The sequence below is a fragment of the Amphiura filiformis genome, chromosome 7, assembly GCF_039555335.1.
Source record: "Amphiura filiformis chromosome 7, Afil_fr2py, whole genome shotgun sequence".
NCBI classification, from domain to species: Eukaryota; Metazoa; Echinodermata; class Ophiuroidea; order Amphilepidida; family Amphiuridae; genus Amphiura; species Amphiura filiformis.
In genome coordinates this window covers 6,387,052-6,413,953 of record NC_092634.1, presented here as the reverse complement: position 1 = coordinate 6,413,953, position 26,902 = coordinate 6,387,052, and the positions used below count along the sequence as shown (strand labels likewise).

The 26,902-nt window shown below is 37.8% G+C and overlaps 1 pseudogene; it reads left to right on the top strand.

Annotated features, from left to right (window-relative positions):
* The first annotated feature begins 1,686 nt into the window (after window positions 1-1,686).
* Window positions 1,687-25,129, top strand: LOC140156683 (arylsulfatase J-like; annotated as a pseudogene).
* Window positions 25,130-26,902: the final 1,773 nt, after the last annotated feature.

The following is a 26,902-nucleotide window of genomic DNA, read 5'->3' as shown; positions in this document are numbered from 1 at the left end:
TCAAAACTGAATAATATTGGGGTAAATTTGTTGTTTTTAATAGACGCACTATTTAATCCTGCACATTATGACACCACATTGAATCCAATATGACCTCAAGAAGTAAAGTTACAACCAATAGAACTGTAGAATAGACAAAGGTACAGTTTTAAAAGTGACAAACTGGCCTATATAAGGCGCAAAAAGATTCCAACAAACGAAACTAAGAGACAACACAGCTTCTTCAATGAAGCGTTATTTAAAGCAGTTTTTATTTCAGTTTTTGCTTCTCTGTACTTTTTATAACTTTCATTTTATTTGTCAGTTCTTTTGTTTCAGTTTTCTTTTGTTCCTTTTGTTCTTAGTTATAGCCAAATGCATAAATTAGCCAATCACTACTCTCAAACCAGATGTCTAGTCTGTGGAGTTTTGAATAGGCCAGATTGTCACTTTTAAAACTGGACCTTCGTCTAATCAAATGCTTGTAACTTTGCTTCTTAAAGTCACATTGATTCAATGTGGTGTCATAATGTGCAGGATTAAATAGGGCATCTATTAAAAATACAAATTTACCCCCAATATTGTTCAGTTTGGAAATTGTGATTATTTTTCCAAGTGTAAGGATACTTTATTGGCGCAGTATATTTATATAGCACGGCTATAGCTATACATTTAGAAAGTAGGTTATAAAGCGCTAAATTATGACAAATAGGCCTACATGTCAAATTAAAAGAAACCCGAACACAAGTCTGAAGGGTGTAATGAAAATGCCAACCCGCGATGGGGGGGTGGTCATTCAAAATTCACCTGGAGATAGGAGGGACAGAAAATTAAAATCCCATATAGTAACACGCGAATTTTTCTAGGTTTGGACAGTGGATTTTCCCATGGACCTCATCCTAGGTATATAAACAAACAGACAAAGTGGTTTTCATATTCATGGAATCCATAGCCCCTATAAATTGAAATTGCAGGCTATCACGGGAGCAAATTTCCAAAATTCACCTCATTTACCAGAACACCCAATTGGGGATTTGGGCTACCAAATCGCTGGTCAGGCAAAAGGAAAAGGGACCTGGTTGACAAGAATGGAAATATCGATTTCTGCTGGTTGCTCTCGAGATAAAGTACTGAGTTTGACGTTTAAATAAAAATAAAATAAAAATAAATAAAAACGAAAATTCTGACAAAACTATAATATATATATAGACCCACACGATGTGCTTTACAGAGGTGGGAAATATCTTTCTTTAGCAAACTATATTAGTTTGAGACGCTAAAAAATGAATTCCGTAAAAAGCTCGCGGGCGAACTAAAGGCCTATAAAAATCAAAAATATCACACTAAAAGACAAAATTTGATGCTTAATTTTAACACCAGGATTTAAAAAAAATGTATATCCAAGCACCAAGTTTTTAACTGACATTACTGAAGAAAAAAAAATATTGCTTTATATTTGACCGAGAAAATAAATTTTATAGCAAAAAGGTGTATCTCTGAATTGTGCTGATTTTAACATGTATCATCGACTTTTAGCGCGACTATGCATTTCTAAAGAATCGGTTGTCCAGCGTTCTAGCTGGTTGGCAATAGATACAGACAGTCGTATTTGCATATCAATACCGAGGAAAGTGGGTTCGATGATAATCTATTCTCATCTTCTCTGGTTCGATGAACCCAAGGTGAATCAATGAGTGCTTCCTATATCTATTATGTTTTAGCATTTGTCACAGTTCGTTGTCAAAGTATTCGTTACCACTTTGCATCGTAGCCTTAAGACTAGAAGTTGTCATTTGTATTTTTAAACGATGTCAATTGTATTTTTCAGACTAGCAATTCTCGTTGCAGTACTTTCGGCTGTATACATCTGCCTAGAGCTGCTGCTGAAAGCACAAGAAGAGTCAACTTATATAGATACCGCTATAAATGGCAATAGAAGGTCGCCTCCGCATGTTGTCTTTATTCTTGTTGACGACTTAGGCTACAATGACGTGGGCTACAATGCCAAACTGCATGGATCAGCTATAAGAACACCCAATATTGACAAGCTAGCCTCTCATGGAGTCATATTAGATAACTACTATGTGCATAATGTATGCACGCCAACGAGAGCGCAACTTTTGACTGGACGCTATCCGGTAAGTTACAGGGCCGGTGGGACCAGAAGCCCGTGGGTATAGATGAATCCAATTGCACCTAGCTCGAGATACTCTAGCTAAAATCAGGAGGGTGAAAGTGCATATAGGAACAATGCCAAAAACTACGTCACGCCGGTCACGCTATTGTTCGACTTAAACTACATCATTCGCCATTTTGTAAATATTAACGCATGATCGTTGCTTTGAAGTTTCCACCGGATAGTCTGTGGATAGCGCAAGAGCATGCTTTGACCATGCGCAAAAAATTAATATCATGAAGATGTTTAAGATTGATTCTTAGATGTTTCAAAAATTACCGTCATATTGCATAGATTCATCAAAGAATGGTTTGAAGTACTAAACCTTATTTAGTAATTTTAAAAAATCGGGAGAATTTTACAAAATCAATGTTTTTACCTGTCGGTATTACAACTCGTGAAACACATTAGTGATGTGCCTGGGTGACCTAATCTACTAACCTTTAACGTTTCCTCTATGAACTCTAACCCTCCTGCAATATGGCGCCTATTGTCTAGAGTTAAACTACATCTTTCGGTGTGTTACGTAATACTACGATGCCTATCCCATTATATCGATCCCTGCTAAAATACAGGTTTACATTTACTATCCAGTCTCAACGCTGGACAACCGATTCTTTAGAAATGCATAGTCGCGCTAAAACTCGATCGATACATGTTAAAATCAGCACAATTCAGATATACAACTTTTGCTACGAAATTAATTTTCTCGGTCAAATATAAAGCAATATTTTTTTTTCTTCAGTAATGTCAGTTAAAAACATTGTGCTTGGATATACATTTTTTTTTAATCCTGGTGTTAAAATTAGGTATGAAATTTTGTCGTTTAGTGTAACATTTATGAATTTTATAGGCCTTACATCCGTCCACGAGCTTTTTTCGAATGCGTTTAAACTAATTCGCTAAGGAAAGATATTTCCCACCTCTGTAAAGTACATCGTGTGGGTCTATCTATTATTGTTTTGTCAGAACTTCCGTTTTAATTTCACCTTTTTCACGTCATGCTCCTAAAATCTCAAACTCAGTACTTTATCTCGAAAGCAAACAGCATAAATAGTCGATAATTCCATTGATCTAATCCAGGTCTCTTCTGCATTGAAAGCAGGATTACTCGACGGGCGATTTTGTAGCCCAAATCTCCCATTTGGGTGCTTTGGTAAATTAAAGTGAATTTTGGATATTTGCTTCCGTGATCATGGTGATAGCCTGCAATGGCAAATATGGTTTCCATGATTATGTCGACCATTTTGTCTGTTTGTTTACCTAGGTTAGTCCGTATTAAGAGACGCACGTTTATGGCAAGCTAAGCGGCTCAGAACGTGGGACTAGCTACGCGCAGCTTCTTTCTCGTTACGTGCAGCTTATTAACCAATCAGATTCGCGGTTTTAAACACGTGGAGCTGATGTAAACATCCTCTCTCACAAATATTACGTTGTTAATTTTTGTAAATGAAAATATCTGTAGTATATCAGCAAAAAAATGGTATAGGTGCTATTAAAGTAATATCTGAACAGAATGATGATTGTTCTATATTTAGGGGCTATCATTTTCTTCGGAAGGGGATCCCAAATATAGGGGGGTCATACTTTTTTGGAAAGAAAAATAAGGGGGAGGGGGGTCATAAATTGATAATGACAAAATGTAGGGAGTCACAAGATGACTACAGATAGTGTGTTTATTGTATTCAAAAGACTGATTTCAATACAATTTTAGCCTGTCTAGGGGTAAGGTGTCTCGGTGGTGGGAGTAGGGGTCATAACATTTTGATGCCGAAATAATGAGGGCCGCAATTTGTTGGCGCCTACTTTTTGTAAATTTAAGTCTCGCCCCCCCGTACCGAAAAAAATGATGACCCATTTTACTCTCTCCATATTTACACAGTGGCATGTGATATCGCTTTCCTGCAATATCTTTACACAGCGCTTTACATCAGTAGTAGTTGTTGTTTGACCTTCATATCCCCTGCACCGCTAATACAGCCCGAGTATAAAGTTACTTGCTATTAAACACGGTGTAAACTTGGAAACACTAAATAAATATGCTTTGTGTCATTTTAGCCAGGCATTAGCAACATGTTCTCTTGACACGTGCTGTGATTTGGCCTCCTTTACCCGTTCGTTATCTATGCTAATTCTGTAAATTAATTACAAGATAATAATTGTGAAAGAGGATACCTATAACTATACTACGCGCAGCTAACGACCCAACCACGTGATTAAATTTGACTATTTTGATTGGTCAAACAGCTGCTCGTAACGAGAAAGAAGCTACGCGTAGCTGTTCCACGCTTTTGGCCCCCTTGGCTTGCCATACACGTTGTACTGTCCAAACCTACGTAAAATGAGTGTTGGCATTTTCATTACACCCTTCAGGCTTGTGTTCGGGTTTGTTTTTAATTTGACATGTAGGCCTATTTGTCATAATAGGGCTATACTTTTTTAAATGTATAGCTATAACGTGCTATATAAATATTATACCGGTATGTAATATTATGTATAGGCCTATCGGGCGTGGGGTGGGTGCAGAGGTGTGTGAGGTGGGTAGTAGGGGGTGTATATAGGGAAACTTTGGGGTGGTACTCAACACATTTTAAATATGACTTTCAATGCAAGGCTCATTGTTGCCACAAATGTGGTTTTTTTTCTTTAGGTTATTTAATTGTTTTGTTTTTATAAACTTCCATGTTTAACCTTGTATTGTTATTCTAAAAGCAGTTTCAAACAAACACAAACAAAAGGCACCATACCCAGTCACCTTCATGACAATTGAAACACTAGGTCAAGTATTAACATCCAAGTTATTCTGTTTTTAGGCAAGCACTTTTAATTAATTGCTTGAACAGGTTTAAGTTAACAATGATAATGAATGGTTCTTATAAGGCACAATATCTTCCGATGAGGAACTCAAAGCGCGTAAAGCACGACATTTTCAAACAAACATAAAAACCATCAATTTACAAAAATTGGTTTTGAGCTGCCGTTTAAATACGGTAACGAAAGTCTGGGGATGTTACGAAGGTTATTTGGACCCGGGTATTTGGAAGTGTGTTCCAAACAGTTTATAAAATATACAGCGTAGTAGGGCCTATTTATGTTTTGTAAATGAAAGTTTTGTTTAAAATATTGCCCAATTGCATGTAAGATTGTTGATTTTTTTACCAAATGCTGGGCAAAGTTGTTTTGAGAAGAAGCAAATTTCAACACATTAGGCCTGGGAATTTCTTTGCTATATTGAAGTTCTGGCAACACTGTAGCCATACCGGTCTTCATATCACTGCATATGGCACCCGGGGATATCGATTTACAATGCCTTGGATTTCACTCGTTGATTTTGAAAATGTTCAGCCGGCAGTGAAAAAGGTGGAATCAAAACGGAAATTCTGACAAAACTATGATATATCGCTCACGGTGATGCGCGTTAGAAAGTTGGGAACAATCCTTCGTTAGCCAACTATATTACTTTGAAAAGCTAAAAGGTTGATCCAAAAAAGGCTCGCGGGCAGAGTTGAAGCCTATCAAAATCTAAAATCTTACACTAAATGACTGAATTTCACGCCTAAGTTTAACACTAAGATTTGAAAAAAATACAGTATGAAGCATTACATTTTTTCCTGACATTTACTGAAAAAATGAAAATTATTGCTTTTCATTTGGCCGAGAAAAAAATTTTACACTGAAAAGGTGTAACTCAAAATGTTGTTCATTTGAATACCAAATTCGATCGTTTGTATTGCCTCATTAAATGACTGAGTGAGCCTTGTAGAACAATAAGAATCGGTAGTCCTGCGTTGAGACTGTATCTTACATTATCTTGCTGTATTTCAGCTAGAGCGCCAGACGACAAGCTTCCGGGTTTTTTTTTTTGGAGAACAATAGGCCTACTGTTACGTAAGATGAAGAAGAAGCCCGCCCTACTCATTATTTCATTGTACTTATTGCAATTTGCCTCCACACATTACGTAATCAACACAAAGCTTTTGTGAGGATTAGTGAGTGGATAAGAAATTGAGAGCGGAGGATACGAAGGACACGCCGATTGCTAGTTGTCAATCATGAATTGCCGCAACGTTTTAATATTTTACTGCATGGCATTCCGCAAGCACCAAGACAAATTATGCCGTATTTTTCAAAGATCATCTCATATGAAGTAAGCTGAATGCGATCTGTACTTTTGTAACATTCCGATCGCTTTTGATCACCTATTATCGGCGAATTTGCCGACGTCTGAATTAGACCACGTCTGATTGCACCTCAATTACAGCCATTGCGGGGTCCCCGTCGGTCCACCCACTTGAAATGTGAAATGGTGCGTCCTTGGCGGGGATTTTAAACTGCATTCAATCACCCATGATTCTTTTGTCACTGTGCCTTTTGCAGGGGCGTAGCAAACATTTGGATAGGGCAGTGCTACGCCCCTGCAAAAGGCACAGTGACAAAAGAAAAGGGGTCCAAATGTTTGCTACGCCCCTGCAAAAGGCACAGTGACAAAAGTCCAGGGGTCCGGAGGTTAGGCTAGACTCCCTTGCCAGTCCTATAATACGCCGTGCCTATGTATAGTAAGGACTGGCTTACGCCATTTTGGATGTCAATGGGAAATACACACTTAACGATTTGTCAAGGTCAGAAATTTGAAAAAAAAATCTTTAAAATTTCATCAATGTATATAAAATTGGTATCCACCTTATTGTGCTTGCTAATTAAAGATTCTGTTGAAATAAAATTAAGGATCGAATGCATTTTAGTGCCCAAAAGGCAAAATTATCGTCAAAGTTCTGCCGAATTCTGCACCCTTGCGAAGGGTTCAGAATTCGAAATGGGAATAATAATATCCGATCTTTGCGATCAAAAACACAAAATTACAACTTTAAACATACTATTGGCAACAGACATTATTGACAAACAATATAGAATAGAACATTTGACGTCAACTTCTCAAAATATTGGAAAAATATGCTCACCAAACATTGGGAAAGTACGCAATCCAATTCTCATTCAAACGCGTGGGAAACTGAAAGTGCGTAATCCCGGCTGGGTTAGGCCCCGAGCAAAAGCGAAAATGAGATAGGGCAGATAAAGAAGATGTTAAAAGGGCCCACACTGACAACTCTGACAATATCAGGGAACTTCTATTATTATCGGGAATTGCCTGTCACACATGATCGCACACAAGGTCGTAGGCAATTGGTCGGACCTCATCTGCCCAGAACATATTGACCCAGGTCAGCATACCGCCATATCCTTCCCGACATGTTTAGTAGCCAAGTCCGTAGAAGAGTGGATCCACACACTATGTACACAAATTTACATTTGGCCACATTTTATTATACGATTAATACGAATTTATTAAACATGGTAACAATTTACAAATATTCTCTAGCAAATCGGTTATAGATGGAACTGGTAGGCATATTATAAATTCGGGATATTAAATATCTTCCTGACCAGCCAGATCTGCGCATGGTCAAAGACGAGTATCAGACCGACGCAAACTGGCTTAGTCTCCACATCAGCCAGTTTGGTTCCGCCCCTCCACAGGGAGCGTAACCTGTGTAGGAGACTCGGTCGTACCTGGTCGGACCTGATCTCTCCCCCATCGATTGTGACCTATAATCCCCGACATTGCCTTTATGAACTCACATCCGCCTGACAATATCCTGCTAGGATTGAAAGCTCAGACCATTAACTAAATTTAAATATTATATTTGGTGGGCATGCTGGTCGGTGACACTTCTTTCAAATTGGTAGAATGGAAACAACGAAAATAAACTTTAATTGGAAATATTCATATATCATTTCTCATGGAAATGGAGTGACAATGAATAATTATGGGCTATTCCAGTTAGAAGCCATATACCCTCTACAGAAAACAATAACTTAATCTCCCACACTGGGAGTGCAGATTTCATATGGAGTCTAGTCACCCATTTGGGTAAACCAATTTGATTTTCAAACTCGGATACTTCCTGTGTGGAAGACTAAAGCATTAATATAGGATTTCCCTCAAATTTTTATTTTGTTATTCTTTATTCAAAATGTTGAAGTAATATTAGTAATAACTGCCAGGAAGAGCTGCTGGCCATTTTAAGTTGAAATAATAAGCTAAAGTGAAAGAAACCCCACTGCCTATTTTGGCCATTTAACATGCAGTTCTATGGGACGACATATTATCATAATTTTTATATTATGATAATATGTCGAACTTTGCTCTGTTGATCTACAAAGACTACAAATTTGGCTGCTTCCGTTTAGGTGCAAGTTGGGACATGTGTAAACATTACAAATATGCACAAAATCAGGTTTGAAAAAAATTAACCAATTTCGTATTATAAGATCGTACATTATGGCTTTAAGGTCATGTCTTCCATTTCAACTGGAATAACCCAATAGGTGTTAGCATAGATTTCCATACCCAAAAAATAGTTAGTATCAGACCCCGGCAAAAGCTCACCTTCTTGTGTAGTGCAGTGGCTTTAGAAACATGTGAGACTTTGCGACCGAATTCTAAATTCAAACACGTTGCAAGCCGGGACTATTTTTCGTCGTTAATCTTTTTTCTGCCTCCGCCAGGAGGTAGTTTGATTTAAAATTGACACCTAAAATGCCGCACATTGCGCGGCATGCAAATTTATATTCTGACAACCCCGGCTGACAACTCACAGCGCTGCATACGAGATGTATGTGCTGTGCCGCGTTCAACGTACACACGGCATGTCATGATCATGATGATGTTGATGGTATGATACGCCTAGCCGCGCCTATGGCCGGCTAAGCTTCATTGCTGTTCAAATACATGTAGGCCTACTAAAGTATTGCAATTTAATTGCGTTGATATAATTCGGAATAATTCGTTTTAAAGTAGCCTATTTGCTTCCCCAATTCCCATGCGTGGTTGGTCATGTTGGTGGTATGTAGGCCCTATGGCAGTTTTTTACATTCTACTGAGTACTGTTGCAATATTTTTGCATGCATACCCATGACCGTTTCAAGACTATGACTGAGAAATTTGCTTTTTGTTTGTTAAGATAAAAATAAAATGCAAGAATCATCTTTCCCCACACAATACTTCTTACAAACAAGGTGTTGATATTGGCCCTTTCGATGCAAAACAAAGCACAAATGAAGGAAAGAAAACAAAACAATAATGTTTTTGATTTTTTATTCAATTAGGGGCCTACACATACAAAAAAGTAATGGCCTATGAAAAGACCCCCTAAATATAGGCCTAATAGGCCTAATATTAATATTATTTTAGTCCTGAAAACAAAATACAATAAACAAGCATAAAAGAATCTGATACGAAAATGTGTTACTCTGAAACGTTACAATCGTAATTTTCAGTCAAAAATCCACAAGAAATGACTCTTGATACAACTTAGGCCTATATTTAAAAAACAGAAACGACTGCCTGCATCTGGAAGGTCTTATTTCATACATCAGAATTATTGCAAGGTGGCTTTAGGTGACCGTGGCCATTGGCTATTAAATGCACAAATTTAGATTTTCTTTCTATTTAAATAATACTATAGTATGTTAAAGCTTATGCCCTGTAGATTACCGGTACATTCGGTTCTTGAGATATGGCCTGTCAAAATGGCGCGAAACAAAAACAAAAAATTGGCAACAACTTTCTTTTTATTTTCTATATTTTTGACAAGTCCAGTTGCCAGATGATTTTCTAATTAGGCCCCTACATGCATGAATTATGCAAAGTAAAGATTTCAGATAATCAGATACAATTAAAAGAGCTATGGCACTGAGGCATGGTACATGGGTAGAACACACACTATAGGCCTACTACAAAATTACGGTTGCGTTTTGGCAAATTTCAATTTGCATAATTAATTAGGGCCACTTATTAGAAAAGTTGATTAGGGCCCTAATTAATTATGCAAATGGAAATTTGCCAAAGGCATCCATGGGTTTTATATCTTATTTTGTAGCCGATCTGAACATTTTACTTTGTATAATTCTTGCATATATAATTAGAAAATAAGGCCTACCTGACAACATTGCATAACAAAAATAAAAGAAAGTTGTTGTCAACTTCTTGGTTACGTGCCATTTTGACAGGCCATATTTTGGTAACCGAATATCCGATTAAAATAAAATTTTCAGTCTTGTAATCAGGAGAGAATGGGCTCACATATTTCAATCAAACAAAATCTATATCCAATAGCGTTACCTTAAAGCTAGCATTATAAGTGTCTCCTTAACTAATAACAAAAGGTGCCCACTGGTATCCTGGAGGCATTGTCTTTTTTAAAGACATTTCTTGTTTTGCAATTATTCTTATAATTATAGATACGATATGGGTTACAACATCATGTGATTGATGTATCGCAGCCATCTTGTCTTCCATCAGATGAGGTTACATTAGCAGACGAATTACAAGATGTTGGTTACTCAACACACGCAGTTGGCAAATGGCATCTGGGGTTTTATAAGGAAGATTGTTTACCAACCAATCGAGGATTTGAAACATTCTTTGGTATGATATCATAACTATTTCAAACCAATCATTTCTCCCTTCCTCCATCTCTTTCTTTCTCCTCTCTCCATGCTCTTGGTCGACCGATATCTCATGATCATCTAGATATGCCATAGTCGATTTTATAAAATAGGGTCACTCCATATCATAATCAAGGAGCCCCCCCACCTGACCCCTCCGATTTGCTTTATATTTTATGTTGTACCTGTAAAATATTAAAACCTGCAAATTTGAGGTCTGTAGCTCTTACGGATTTTCTGTGGCAGCCATTTAAATTTGGAGTAGGGGGTCTAAATTTGGACCTAAAAGTTGCCCTTTAAATAAATTTCATCTTTGGGAGTCTGTGCCTTCTTGATAAAAAAAAAAAAAAAGAGGAGATCTGAAACCTTGTATACACACTAACTGCATGCCCAATGTGTCCAAAAGTAAAAATAAATTCTGTAATTGCGAGTTGTGTCACGGGGTCATTAAATATGCAAGAAAAAAATGTAATGTTTTGTAAACTGGCAAGTTTAGCCCCCTAAATTCACATTTTTGTCAGATTAATTATTTTCTGTTGTCACTGATTTCCTTTTTATTAAGTTTGTCTTTTTACCTCTGTATGTGTATTTTTGGCTTCGTGGCGCAATCAGTTAGAGCGCTGTGACTTTTTTAAAGTCCCGCGCATGCCGACGTCCCGGGTTCGAAACCCACCCAAGCCTTCGTTTTATTTTTTACTACATTTTTCCAGCTTGTGTTTTTGAATCATATTAAACTGGTCAAAAACCCGTATTACTTACAAAAGAGTTGCTTTTTTTTGTTTGTTTTTGATTTGATTGCCGGAGAATATTGTTAACTTATTCCTATTCCTTAACCATAATCCTCATAATCCTAGGGGTGGAGTTAGGGGGGGGGGGCAAATTATTCAATTATGTCGAAAAGTAACTTTGTTAGGCCTATAATATTATGTTGTCAGTCATTCCTAATTTTTAGAGTTTTTAAAGTACAAAATTCAAATTTCAAACGTTATTCTGATTTGTTCCCGGGATTTGTATGCCGAGAAAGATAGGCCTATATCATAATTATAATGAGCACATTTTGTACAGAAGCTTTCCCCATTCCATTAACAAACCCCCCCCCCCCCCCCAATCACTACCCCTACACATATACAAAGGCCAACCGTAAGCAGTCATAGTTTGATGATCGATGAACTTGTTTTTCACCAAAAGACCGGAAAAATGCTGTTATCGTGCGGGAGCGCGAGATTTGAATGTTAACCAACCAACCGTCACACGCGCGAGATTTAAATATTAAAGGGCAGGTCTATTGCAAAAACAAGTTTATCTCTATTCGAAGAGAATAATTATTACATTACAAGTTGACACTTGTTGCAATTTTGTATGCGTATTTCTCCTGAAAAAGGAGAAATTGCGTGGGTAAAGTTCAGCCTCGTACGTGTTCTCCCCCCGTTTGAAGCGTACGTGTTCTCCCCCCGTTTGGCTGATGACGTAGGTAAATTAAGCGGACACTATATCATGCTCTCATCATACAGACAATCACAATCACTTTGACAAGTTTGGCATTAGCAACAATGAGTTGTACTATCATTTACCATAACAATGCTGCATAACAATATGCAGACTATTGTTCTCATTTCGGAAACAAAGCCCACACAGTATTGTTACTATGCGTTTGCTTTGTAATATTTCATCCAACTGAAACTATTATTAACTATTATAGCTGCAATATACAGGGAAATCAGATACATGAGTTTATGGACTTAACACGGTTTATATGCTTGTCTCAGATTGATCACGCTGAAATTCTAAGCTCAAATAATTTTTCTCATGATATTGATATACATATGAATTTTAATATTATAATTTACTAATATATAAAGAAAGAAGCGGCTGATTTTATCCATATGTTTAAAAACCATTAAATTTGTAATACTTAATTCAGACTTTTTTTCTGTGAACAACAACAGTATACGTTCTGTGCATTGAGAATGTTTATAGTTCCTTCTTGCAAAGCAGGCACAGTCATTTCATGACGTTAACTTTTTTCTATGTCAAACTCAAATTTGTCTCGTTCGAAGGAACTCATCGCTTAAGTTGGTTTTTGCGGAATATCAATTTTAAACGTCTTATTTTCTATAAAAAAAAGAGTCATTTTCATTGTCCTCATAATAGCTTGGCAATGATATGATGTTGTCCGACCAATATAAATGACTTTTAATAGGCTGGGCCAAGTTGTTCCGTGTGTCTGTGGTGGGGTAAATAATCCCTCCTTTGTTTTCCCTCGGATCAACATACACGTACAAATGATGCATGGTGGAATATGCTGATTTTCAGACACCGGAAGTAAAATTGCGCTTTTATAGAAAAATGGCAATTTCTTCGCACATACGAGTCTCACCTTTCCACACATAGGTGGGTAAAATTATCGCATATATTAATATCATAGTGGGAAGGTTTAACATAACTGTACAAGTTCACCATAGTTTTCAGTCGTGACTTTTAATATTTTAATATCATTTTTAAAATGTAAATTTACTACAGGATTAAGTGTAGGCCCCTACTTTGTTCTATTTGTCTGAAATTCAATTTCATATCATATCGCATTTTCTCAGGTATGTACAGTTCCACAATGGATCATTACACCTACTTAAAACATGACACTTTCCCAAATCACAAGATATCAGGATTGGATCTTCATAATGACACTGTACAGAGTTTTGATCCAGCCTGGGACGGTAGTGGTCACTATTCAACGGAGCTCTTGACAAGAGAAGCTCAAAAGGTGATAAAACGACATGCTACGTATGAAAAGGTAAAAATTCCACAAAGACTACATAACTACTAGTATATTACGCTACAAGTACAAATGGGCTATTCCGGAAAATAAGTGCACACCCCCTATAGAGGAGTAACTTTGAAACTATTATGCAAAAGAAAATGGGACTCCATTTTGACGATACTTCCCCCCTTTTAAGATCAGCGGATGGGGATCGAACCCACGCCGCGCCGTTATCATGCATACAGCATCGGCCTACTTCCAGCGCCTTAGACCGCTCGGCTACCTGCATTACGTTGGTATGGTATCTGTCAATGAGTTGACCATATCACCAGGCTGTCATTATAGCTAGAGGCAGTATATGGCCCACATGGGTCAGTGAGTTACACACAAATGACCTTGTGTGGTATTGGTTCCCAGGATGTGAGTTTTGCCTGAGGCAATTTGTGGTTAAATGTTGATTCCTCACTACAAGAGTTATTACCGTCGATTTGGTTGAAAAGGGAGGCGAGACGTGATCAAATCTCTCCAGGTAACAAAACGTAATGTGACTTGTTGTAGCCATCTTGAAACTTTTTTGAACATATTAATCGTAACTTTATGCCACACAAGCAAAGACAGAAAATGTGCCATATTTTGGAATTTGATCTGCTTAAAATATTAGTGTTTATTATAGCGCTTAATTGTTGATATTTGCGTGTTCAACATACATAAATAAGACAATACATGGGCCTATATACATGCACAATACATTATCGATTTTGACTCTCCGGACTGCCCGGGCGGACTGCACGTGGCTATATAGATCAGTATATGGAGCCAACCATTTTTTGGTATAAACGTTCGGGGGTTTTCCATTTATATAAAAAAAATTGACATTAGACCCCAAATTTTATTTCAGAAAATAAATGATTAGATTACAATAAAAACGAAACAATAATCTTTGGCGAGGTCTAATGTAATTTTACATAGAATTGTCAACATTTTTTTCTGCCCTCATTTACACTAAATTTAAAAAATACTTTGAAGTGCATGTATAAAATTTAAATCTAAATTCTCTGCCGCCTAAACCACATAAACTATAGCACGCTTGGGTAACACGAATCGTTATATATGATGTACAGCTAATATTTATATATTCTTTTATTACATGGGATGCTTCAGTGTTTACACAAAAAATATTTCCTTTAAAACAGTAATAATAACTAGAGATAATTTGCGCTCACAGAGCGCAAACAATCGCAAGGCATGTAACCCTTTAATGACCTTTTTACCTGAGCTTTGACCTTAATGTTTCCCGGATCACAAGGTATGTTGTCACCGAAATTGATCCCCATACCCCTTACAGAAAATGAAATTAGGGTATAAGATTTGATCCCAGATAACTTTGACTATATAAATGACTGTTTCATGTCCGACCAAATCACGACCATCGGCCCGAGAGCGCCGTTCAAATAAGTTAGAATAATTTTCGGCAATTTGGCGGCCATTTTGAATTTTTTGGTATAAGGCAGCCATTTTGGATTTTCATCAACTATGTAAATGACTTTTTCATGTCCACAGACATATTCATAGACACCCAAATCACCACCATCGGCCTGATAATAAATAAGTTCAAATAAGTTTGCCTAAAATTCACCATTTTGGCCGCCATTTTGAATTTTGGAACATAAGGAAGCCATTTTGGATTTTGTAAACTATCTAAATGACTTTCGCAAGTCCATAAACATATATTTAGACACCAAAATCACCACCATTGGCCTTAGAATACATTTTTATTAATTTTGACCATTGTGGGGCACCCCGGAAAAATCTCTTTGGACACATTTTTAAATAAAGTGGACTACGGGAGCGTGTTCTACGCAACATTTCAGTCTATAAACCGTATCAAAGTGAACACTATTTCCCATCCGCGCGTGAATGAGAGCCCGACTAATTGGGGAGGGTTGGAAAAGATTTCTTGAAGTATAGTGAATCCAGCACCTTTTGGCGGCATAATAAGTTTATGGTACCAATGCGCGCTAAGTGCGCGAAAAACTTTGCCATATTGAAGCTAAACTGGTGAAATATGGTGCAAAAGTGGAATAAATTCGCGCGAAGGGGCACTTTGGGGGCTAAAATGGCCAAATATGAGGTTAATTTGGTCAGAAACCAACATACAGGCGTCAACATAGGGGGGGTGATTGTATAGGCCATCCCCAGTAAAATATTGGCATTCCCGGGATCTACGCCTATGCATGGATTCATTTTTTACTCTCAGTCATATCAAAATTAATGCAGTTTACTTCCGTCTTTCCTTCAATACTTAGTGTGTCCTCCATCACTGTTCGCAACTGCTGTAATGCAACGTTGCATGCTTCTGACGTGGTGTCTTATTTCTTCTTGGTCAATGCTGTTCCACTTTCTCAAAAGGATGCGGCGCAAACACTCTAGGGTTGTGTCTGGCTTGATGAATTTGTTAGCCATCTTCTTCAGAGTGTCCCATTCTCCATTGGGGGTTCAAGTCTGTTTTCATCGATTAATCAACCATGCGAAAAACATAATGGTTTAAATTTGAATGAAAATGGCGCGCACAATAAAGCATGTACCGCACCCAGTAATCTATGCAGAATCATTTGGAGACTTTTGACATCCGACCCTTTACCATTAAACTACTTAAAACTTTTTCAATAAATGAGGTGTCAAAATTCACGGTATATATTCAGTGAGTTTATTAATTGGAACAATACTCTTTGGTTTTTAAATCATGGCGACGTTTTCAAGTGTTACGATACTTTTTTGAGCAGTGTAGTTAATTTTAAATATTTATGTTTGTTGGTTTTATTTTGTAGCCTTTATTCCTGTACCTGTCATATATGGCTATACATGATCCAATACAAGTACCAGAACGCTACAAAAGAGCCCTATAAAGACATAATAGCTAATGAACAACGACTAACCCTAGCAGGTATGATAAACAGCTTGGATGAAGGTGTAGGCAATTTTACTGAGACACTGAAAGAATCCGGTCTTTATGATAATACCATTATCATCTTTTCTACTGGTAAGCCTTTGAAATTGTAAATCTTGACTTGCAAGTTGTATGCCTACCCCAGGAAAATGTAACTGAAGGAATTAAAATGTTTTCTCAAAATCACTTTCCATGGACTTGGGTGGCTTTTGTATTCATGTATTCATTAGGACAAGTGGAGCATGTTAAGAATATGTACACAATTAATGGTCACTTTGAACTTTGAGGGCTCATGATGCATCCTAATATTGACCCATACCCGGTACCTGATTTTATGCATTTTTGACGGCCATTTTGAAATTTTAAGATCAAGGCGACCATTTGGATTTTTTAAAGTTCTTCAGTTGAATTTGTCATGTCAGAAAACATAACTACAATTTTAACCTTTTTTTTTCTTTGAACAAGTTCATTTGGATTGTTAAATTTCACTGTTGACATATTTCTTTTTGTACAAATCCAATAAAAATGAAGATGTTAAACTCACATTTTAGTGACGTTTCACCACTACACTAGTGGTTTCATCAGACTGGCAACTCATCACATCTGACTACTTCCTTTTATAGTCACTGAGGAAGTGGACAGACAGAAAGAGGAGGCCAATATCCGCGAAGCGTTATCTGGCTGCGGTTATCCAGATTGGTCAATTAAAAAGTCAAACAAAATAGAGCCACTCCAAAAACAAAGTCTAACTCAAAGAATAACGATGACAGTGAAAAGTCGAAAGGCATGGTGGTAGTTCCCTATGTAGAGGGACTATCTGGAGCGAGTTTCAAGAGTTTTCAAAAAACATGGTTTTTCTACTGCTATGAAACCCCACCGTACCATCCGCAGTATGCTTGTTCACCCGAAGGACAAACTCCTCCCGCAACAAAAAGCAGAGGCGATCTATGAAATCCCCTGCGGGGACTGTGCTGGCACTTACATCGGAGAAACCGGCCGTCCTTTCGGCGTTCGCCTCAAAGAACACCAAAAAGAGGTGGAGAAATTTGAAACTAAGCCCTACACACGAGCCAGCCGCAAGTCATCAATTACAGACATTCACAAGTCAGCTATCACCGATCACGTTGCCTCGACAAACCATTCCATCAATTGGGAGGACTCAAAAGTCATCGATAGAGAAGCTGACAAGACCACCAGATGATTGAAAGAAGCCATCTGGATTCGCCGAAAAGGAAAAGACACTCTAAACAAGGACGAGGGGCCTACTCACTCAACAAATTCTTTGACCAACTCATCACGCCCTCTATAGCGGTTCCTGTTGCCTATAAAAGGAAGCAGTCAGGTGTGATGAGTTGCCAATCTGATGAAACCACTATAGCGTAGTGGTGAAACGTCACTAAAATGTGAGTTTAACATCTTCATTTTTATTGGATTTGTACAAAAGAAATATGTCAACAGTACAATTTTAACCGTTTTAGTAAAAATGCACCTGGCCAGAAGTGCGTTGACCTTTGTCACGTTTCTGACCATAACTCCGTAACCATAAAGGTTGCACATATGACAAACTATATGACCAGGGGAGTACTTTGGTATACTTTTAAAAAGAATTGGGATCATGTATAATTTTGACCCCTGTTTGACCTTAATTGGCCCCTACCATAATGCCTGACACTTTGAAGAGGGCAGCCCAAGCCAAATTTGTTCAGTACCTTTCAGACATGCCAAAAACACTTTCAAACCTTTGTTCTAAGACTTGGTCACGAATTATTAGCATTCTTCGTCTACTTAACAGGGGTTGTTTCGTCGCCTAAATGCCCAAGGCTTATAAATTAACCATTTTCTTTCAGATAACGGTGGATCTGTTCAATATTCTGGAAATAATTGGCCTTTCCGAGGATCCAAAAACACTCTTTATGAGGGAGGTGTCCGTGGAGTTGGATTTATTCATAGTCCGTTATTACCTGATCCAATCAAAGGTACCACTAGCCATGCGTGGATCCACGTCACTGATTGGTTCCCAACCATCCTTTCGGGCCTAGCTGGAAGATACACCATGACAAAAGCGATAGATGGAATTGATGTTTGGAAAGCAATTATGTAAGGAAACGGTTAAAGCATGTTCTTGTTAGAGTTGAATGGCTTATATCCTTTGCCATGAGAAATGTCAGTGACCGTGGTGGTTAAGGGATCTGGAATGAGCGTTTTGAGCGTTTCGATAGTATTTTTTGTGAGACATGAGAGCACATCAGACATATCGAATTGCATTCTGAATACGAAGTATGTCTTTCTGATATCAAATAAATTTCATTTTTTGAAATTCACGAAAGTTGTTCACTGGAGATATTCGTACCCCTGCGAGGTGTTAAATTTGGGCTGCGGGTCTCTCCTAATGTGGATTGCTTCACGGATTTTCCTTGTATCAGCGATCCACATTAGGAGAAAACCGCAGCCCAAAATCAACACCTCGCAGGGGTAATGAACTATCTCCAGTGTACAACAACTTGCTGAAATCAGTGAAACCAACTGGCAACTCTAGTACAAGATCTTCTAGAAACACTGATCTCAGCAGCATCTCACACACCATTACCCACTGAGGAAGGAACCAGTTGGTTCCGAAATATTTGGGAAAATAACCTGGTGAGTGCAGTTGAAAGTTGTAATCTTTTTTACTTCTTGTTTACTACCTGCATGTATGAACGTACACAATTGTATAACTTATTTTGGATAATTCGGGTATGCTAAATTCAAAAATGTTGTCTGCCAAGCTATATTCGAACCTCGCAATCCTTAAAAAAGACCCCGAAAACCCCTACATGATCATACAGGGGGTAAAAATTAAACATGCTCCAAATTCCCCCAAAAACATGTCAAATTATTCGTCTGGGCCTAAGGACCACAAAAATGTAACGGACATATATTTACAAAGTTATGAGGCTCAACAGGTTAAAGGTCCATTTGCATGTTGTACAGGGGTGGAAAATTAAAGATGCTCCGATTTTCGTAAAAATGGATGCAAACTGTTCCTCAAGTTCACGGGATTCAGGAAAAGAATACTTTCTACTATCGCGATATGAAGTTCAGAAGATAGATGATAAATAAGTACAAATGTCATAGAATCCCGTGGAATCCTACATATCTTTTAACTCGTTGCTGTGTAACATACTAACTAGACATCGCAGCCCAGTGCAAATTAAACTTTTTCTGAAACCTCTAAGCTAGGTGAACAACTTGCCTCAACCTTTACGAAAATCGGAAAACTTTGACTTTTTACCCATAACTTTAACATTTTGTGCCCCATAACTTCTTAACTATAGGTCTTACGCACACAAACTTTACATTTCTGGGGCCCGTGGGGCCAGACGAATAATTTGACATGTTTGAAAGTGTTATTGGAATAAAAGTATTTTGGAGGTCTTATTGAAGGTCATGGTCTCAAAATGCTGCTTGGCAGACAACAGATTCGAGTTCAGCATACCCAAATTAACAAAAATTAGCTGGATGCCAACTTTTACGTACATTTGCCGGTAGGAACGCGATTTTACCCAAATAGAACCAGTCTATCAGACCATGGGCAAGCTCCATGCAGCAATCTAGGAGATATTTTTTAACCACAAACCTGTCAGCAATCTCTAAATTTTCATGGATTATCATTTCTATTCTACCTTTGCTCATGTTGTATTCTGGTCATATTTGGATAGTCCTGTCCTTTGTAAAGTTGTGACGCTCCTCTTTTCTCTTTAGATAGATTAGAATCGATCTACAACTTCGGCTCTCACACTATGACCCACAACATGCTCATCTATCAGGGCACAGTTCTTTAACCCCAATAAAGGTGTACATTCATTGAATGACCTTTGAAAATTTGGGTACGGAAACTCATACTCTGCAACTTGAGGTCAAATTTTGCACTGTGATTGTCTAATTGAGGTTATTGAACTATGCAATTGGGATAAGGTCATCGTGGTCCATAGTGTCAGTTCGCTAGTGTCACCTAACGGGAGCTTGCGTCACATGCCGATGTTAGTATAAAAAAAAGGTTATGTGCTATACGCTCTAACCCCCTCATTTTTTAATTGTATTTTCGTTTCTTTCTTCAGAATGTAAAAACAAAAATCAAAGATTTTAAAAGCTACGCGTGCGCCGTGGACAAACCTTGGTTTTTTTTTGACCTCATGTTAACAACATTATTTCACAAGTGTCACAGCAGAATTCAAATCTTTACCAATCTATCAGACCATTGATCCATTTGGTGCTAATTAAATGTAATTAATAATCATTTATTTCACACAGCTCCAACAGCACCTCTCCTAGGAAGGAGCTTCTTCACAGCATTGATCCTATTTCATGGCCCAAACTCACAGGAACAGCAGCTCTACAGATGGGAGATTGGAAATTACTACTGGGAAATATATGTCTCTTACGTGACGGTCAGTATTAAAACTCATCATTTAACCCACATTTCTCTTGGATAGCTTAAATTCTGAATCTATGATTGGTTGCAATTATTGATTAAAAATCGGTCTTTTGTTATTTCAAATCGGCATAATTACAAAATACACTGCACCAGTGTAGTCTTTGTAAAAATTCCTTTTTTTTCGAGGGGGGGGGGTATTCAACTGTTGAATAATAACTCAACAGTTGAGTAATAATTACTGACAGTGGTGTTCGTCGATTTACAAAGAAAAATGGTGTGCTAACATACACTGCAAGTGATAAGACCAAAACGACCTAATAAAGGACGCACCATTTCACTTCCAGGGGGAGGGGCTGGAAGTTGTAGTCGTGGCAAGGGACATTTTTTTTTTGCCAGCAAAAACGGTGATTGTTTTAGACTAAACCATGTGTTTTTTATAATTCGCATGCATTTTTGAACACAGTTAGGTTAGTCAATTTTGTTCAGAAGCTTCCACCCCCGGAAATCGAACGTGCGTCCGTAAGGGTAAAGTGTCACACTTTGGTACTAGTTTGGGTGTTTGTCGCCCCCCCGCAATTGAATGGAGCTTCATATTTATCAACACTGCCGGTACTCACTTTTTATATGACAACAAATACCTTATGACACTTTTACTGACTTATCCTTTACTTTTAAAATAATACCAAGGGGGATGACACTAAATTCACGGTTATAGAGGTTATCCGTGTTCTATAAGCTGCATATCCTACCATATCCTACCAGCGACTCCTATACCTTGTTTAGGACTTTCAAAAGAAGTACCTGCATGTGCAACCATAACTATTTCAAAATAGCCCGCCAAAGTCATGCAGGTAACTCAGATGTCGTGCATTGAATTAGTTTGAATGAGGAATACTACGGGAACCAGCGCCTTTTGTTAGAAGTCACGCATGAGTAAAGTGGATAACCTTTATTCTTTTAGCAACGCAAACTAGTATGTCGAATCGACCAAGTGAGGCACAAGCTATCGATCGGTTATGAATGATTCACAATTAACTCTTGCTCGCCCTTTGTATTGAGGTAACAACATAAAGGTGTTAGTGTCATAGTGCAGTTATGCTGCACAGCAAACATGATTCGACCTTTGCAGTACTTTTACCTGGTTAACAGGAAATTACTCCAGCAAAATCAATTGATAAAGTCTAGTCCATCCTCACATTGAATGGTTGGCTGCACTTATGCCCAAATATATCACTTGCCAATCAATAATCACCCACTTGAAATCCCGTGACTCTCTCCACTGACCAAAGTTAATGGACAGATTTGGGAGTTGTTTTTGCTTTTATCTGTCATTTACATATCAGGGAGGTATGACCGTTTGCAGATGATCCACCTACTCAGTTTTTAGCCTACATGTAATGTACACATTATTCTTGATTGTCAGCAAGTACAAAAAATATCCGTCAAGTGGTTTAGTTTTAATGCCCTTCGGAAGAGAGCGGTTACAAAATGAGTGATAGTCACTAAAAGTTGCATTCGATTTACACAGGGAATTTTGCAGGCCTTGCCGTGCCCTTCCTTACTAAAACACAAAAGTGCGAATATTTCCAAACATCTAAATTAGCTAAAAATTTAGGACATGTTACAAAACTATATTTTCTAGAATTTCAGAGAGTACAAAAAATATTGGCTGGTTAGTATTCACACAGTGACGTTAACTAGGCAATGCCTTATACCTCTAACATACACTGTTTGTAGAGGTCACACGTCAATGGTGAGAGCACTGTGTATTGTGTATAGGAAAATGAACAGTAACTGCAGTATGTACCGAATCTTACCTGTTGAAGAGAGTAAAAACGCCCTCAAACAAGGTCACAGAATACCGGAAAAGGGTCAACTAATATATATGATTCCATCAGGCAATAGTGATTTGTTTTTCAAAGAAACTACTAATTTGAAATGCGAGTGACTTTTTTGTAATAGTACTGTCGAAATTAGGACTTGCTGTCAAGAATACGAATGAACATGATGAAAGGCGTGACAGGTACCAGATATGAAATACAAGTAGTATTTGAAGTCACAGAAATCTTTGACACCAAACCTGACCTTCCATCATGGCGCCATATTCGTCTGTATGCTCGTATTCGTGTCCTTGAAAAAATCCATTTTAGGAACCGTTCATAAACACTTGTTAGGGGGAGCTGATGCAAAATGGGGGCCCTTAAAAGTTTTGACCCTCCTAAGGGGGGGGGGCTGAAAAAATGACCACAAATTTTTCTTTTGCTTTTTGATGGGGTTGACCCATAATTTTCAGGTCAAAAAAGGGGGCCTGAAATGTTTGGGATCTGAAAAGGGGGGGGGGGCGAAAATTTTAAGCGTTAAAATTTTTTTGCATCAGGCCCCCCTAACAAGTGTTTGTGAACGATCCCTTACCATAAAAGAATATTGGCCGCCTTATAGCGATATCAAAATCAGCCCTGCACAGATCTTCCATGACCCGCTGGAAATGATGGTGTACCACTAATTGCTCTGCTCTCAAATGTTGTTTTCGTATTAACAGGTAGTGCAGGGAGGATAAATCTCGCCAATTGCGCCTGGTATCCACCTAAGGAATCCAATTTAACTTTCATAAGCCCTGAAGAGCCACGAGATAAGAAAATATGGTTATTTAACATAGCCAGAGATCCACTGGAAAAACATGACTTGGCCACCAGACGCCCTGGCATTGTGAAAAGGATGATGGGACGGTTACGGGCATACAATGAAACGGCAGTGGCACCATGGTTTCCACCCAGAGATCCTAATAGTAACCCCAAATACAATGGTGGGGTGTGGGGTCCCTGGGAATGACTATATCACCACCACAATATGATAAAAATGTGAGTTAGTGAATTACAAAAGGAATCTTGGGAAATACCCGTTTGGCCTATAAAATAACTGCATTGGGAACTGACTATTCATGTTGATCAGTTAGTTGAATTGAATTCTACTTCTACTTTTACGCACTGACTTGTTCATGCTTTAATAATTCGTTAGAAGTAGCGTGCAAAACAAGACGATCCGGTTTACACACTAATGACACTCTGAACGCTGGTCACAGCTTCTTTTGTTATGGATAGTCGCGCAAAAAGTCGATCGATACATGTTGAAATCAGCATAATTCAGAAATACACCTTTTTGCTTTGAAATTAATTTTCTCGGTCAAATATAAAGCAATGTTTTTTTCCTTCAGTAATGGCAGGTGTTTTTTTTTAAATCCTGGTGTTAAAATTAGGCATGAAATTGTGTCTTTTACTGTAAGAGTTTTGATTTTTATAGACCTTAATTTCGCCCGCGAGCTTTTTGCGGAATTTATGTTTTAGCGTTTCAAACTATTATAATTCGATAAAGAAAGATATTTCCCACCTCTGTAAGGCAGATCGTGTGGGTCTATATATTATAGTTTTGTCAGAATATCCGTTTTGATTTCACCTTTTTTCACTTGCGACTCCACAAATGTCCAACCAGTGCTTCATTTCTAATAACCAGCAGAAATAATCGATATTTCTATTGTCAGTGATTGTGGCTTGCAAAATCATCCATCCATGGGTACATTCGCGAGTTGATTTTGACAAAATTGGTAGTCGGAATTGAAAAATGGTGCAATCAAAACCGAAATTCTGACAAAACTATGACATATAGCCTATTATGATGTGCTTTAGAAAGTTGGGAAATATCTTTCGTCAGCGAATTATGTTACTTTGAAAAGCAAAAACGTTAACTCCCAAAAAACCTCGCGGGGCTAAATGAAGCCTGTGAAAATCGAAAATCTTACACATGAAGCCTAACTTTCACACCTAAGTTTAACATCAGGGTTTGAAAAAAATATACAGCCAAGCATTATAGTTTTCTTCTGACATTTACCAAAGAAATGAAAATTATTGCTTTTCATTTGACCGAGAAAATCAATTATTGCGTGAAAAGATGTAACTAAAATTTTTGCTTATTTCAACACCGAATTCGTTCGTTTCAAGCGCCTAATTAAGTGACTGAGTGGGTCTTGTTGAACAATAGGCATCGACTGACTAGCGTTCAGCCTGTTTAGGTGCAAGTTTGGCAACACATTTTGGGCTATTAAGACAAACGTGGCATCAAGATTTGCAAAACGAAAGTGGGTTTCCTTTAGTTATTTAATTTTGAAGCATAGATTTTGAGTTATTATCTCACAATAAATGGGGCTATTACTTTTTGGTACAGATGTTTATAAAAACAGAACTTTATAAATATTATAGCTTTACGCATTATGATAATGTCTATCGTTTTTATTATTATTCGTACTGTTATTATTCGTACTTATTATTAATAAGCTATCACTATCACACAGGAATAAAAGCTCTTTTACAACCAACTAGATTTGGCTTAAGACATTTTTATTTTGTTGTTTACTCTAAGCAGGGGCGTAGCAAGCGCATGGACAGGGTGGACGAAGTCCTTGTGCCCCAAACATAAAATCAAACATAAATTGGGTCAGAAGAATTAAATTTTAACATTTGTGCAAAATTTGGGAAAATTTGTAAAAAACTAAGACAATATGGATTAAATTAGGCCGAAAATTTTGAATTTTGGTATATCAATTTGTCCAAATTTCTTGAAAATTGGTATATTTATGGGTCTACTTTCAAATTCTCAGCGGCACACCTCTACAAAAATCAAACTTGAGTATCCCCCCCCCGATGCTTCGCGCGTAAATGTTCCAGTAATATCAGAAAAAATATATAAAACTCGAAACTCGAAGATAAGCAACACACGGAAAAGAATATGCTCGCCCCTATTATTTGTATGCTTCCGCCGCCACTGAACGATATGTTAAAAGGGTCTCGCACTGTCGCACTGCTATTTGTCCATGGCCCCCGAAGCTCTTGCTACGCGCCTGATCTAAAGCTGTGGCCATGGTAAGCGAGTCACCAGAACCAGGCAGGACCGGATTTAACTTTTGGAGGCCCTGGGCCAGGCGAAAATTTGGATTTTATTATGAAATTCAATTTTAGACTATTTTAGCCCCGAAATTGAAGCTGAATTTTGCTATATAATAAGCCAGTGCGCAATTTTGCAATTTTATACACTATTTTGGCCCAAAACATCGGTTAAATGGAAGATGCACACTGCAAAGGGCAATTTTGGGCCCGGGCCCATCTGGCCCTATGGTAAATCCGGCCCTAGAACCAGGAGTGTAGTGTTATGCATTTGTGAGGAATTTATAGTCTAATGTAACCCTTGATCTTGAATTTAAAAAAGTGGTTGCATTTTATCGTCAAGCAATTTTACATAGACTAGATATCGGACTTCTCACTTCTAAAATGATAATATACGGCCTAAGGATATTTTATTCAACGAGGGCACAAAATTTATTTTCTTCAAGTCATCATGGTCATAGATTTAATGAAATAATAAGAGGTTTTTATAAGAGGTTTTTTTACTAGTCACATTGTCGTCTGCGAAAGACGATGAAGACAATGTTACCATGGTTACCTTTAGATCATATAAAATAATTTCATTTACACAGTTGAAGTACAAAATATCAATTGTTTTATACCTATAATCGAATCTTCAAAATTTTTCTTGGTGCTTTGAGACACAACGTGAATCGGTGCTTGGAAAGACAGCCTTGCTCGCCAGTTTGTATATTGTATTTTGTGTGGTCAATCGGTGCTTGGAAAGTCAACCTTGCTCGCTAGTTTGTAAATTGTATTTTGTGTGGTCAATCGGTGCTTGGAAAGACAACATTGCTCGCTAGTTTGTATATTGTATTTTGTGTGGTCAATCGGTGCTTGGAAAGTCAACCTTGCTCGCTAGTTTGTAAATTGTATTTTGTGTGGTCAATCGGTGCTTGGAAAGACAACATTGCTCGCTAGTTTGTAAATTGTATTTTGTGTGGTCAATCGGTGCTGGGAAAGACAACATTGCTCGCTAGTTTGTAAACTGTATTTTGTGTGGTCAATCGGTGCTTGGAAAGACAACATTGCTCGCTAGTTTGTATATTGTATTTTGTGTGGTCAATCGGGCTTGGAAAGACAACCTTGTTCACTACTTTGTAAATTGTATTTTGTGTGGTCAATCGGTGTTTGGAAAGACAACCTTGCTCGCTAGTTTGTATATTGTATT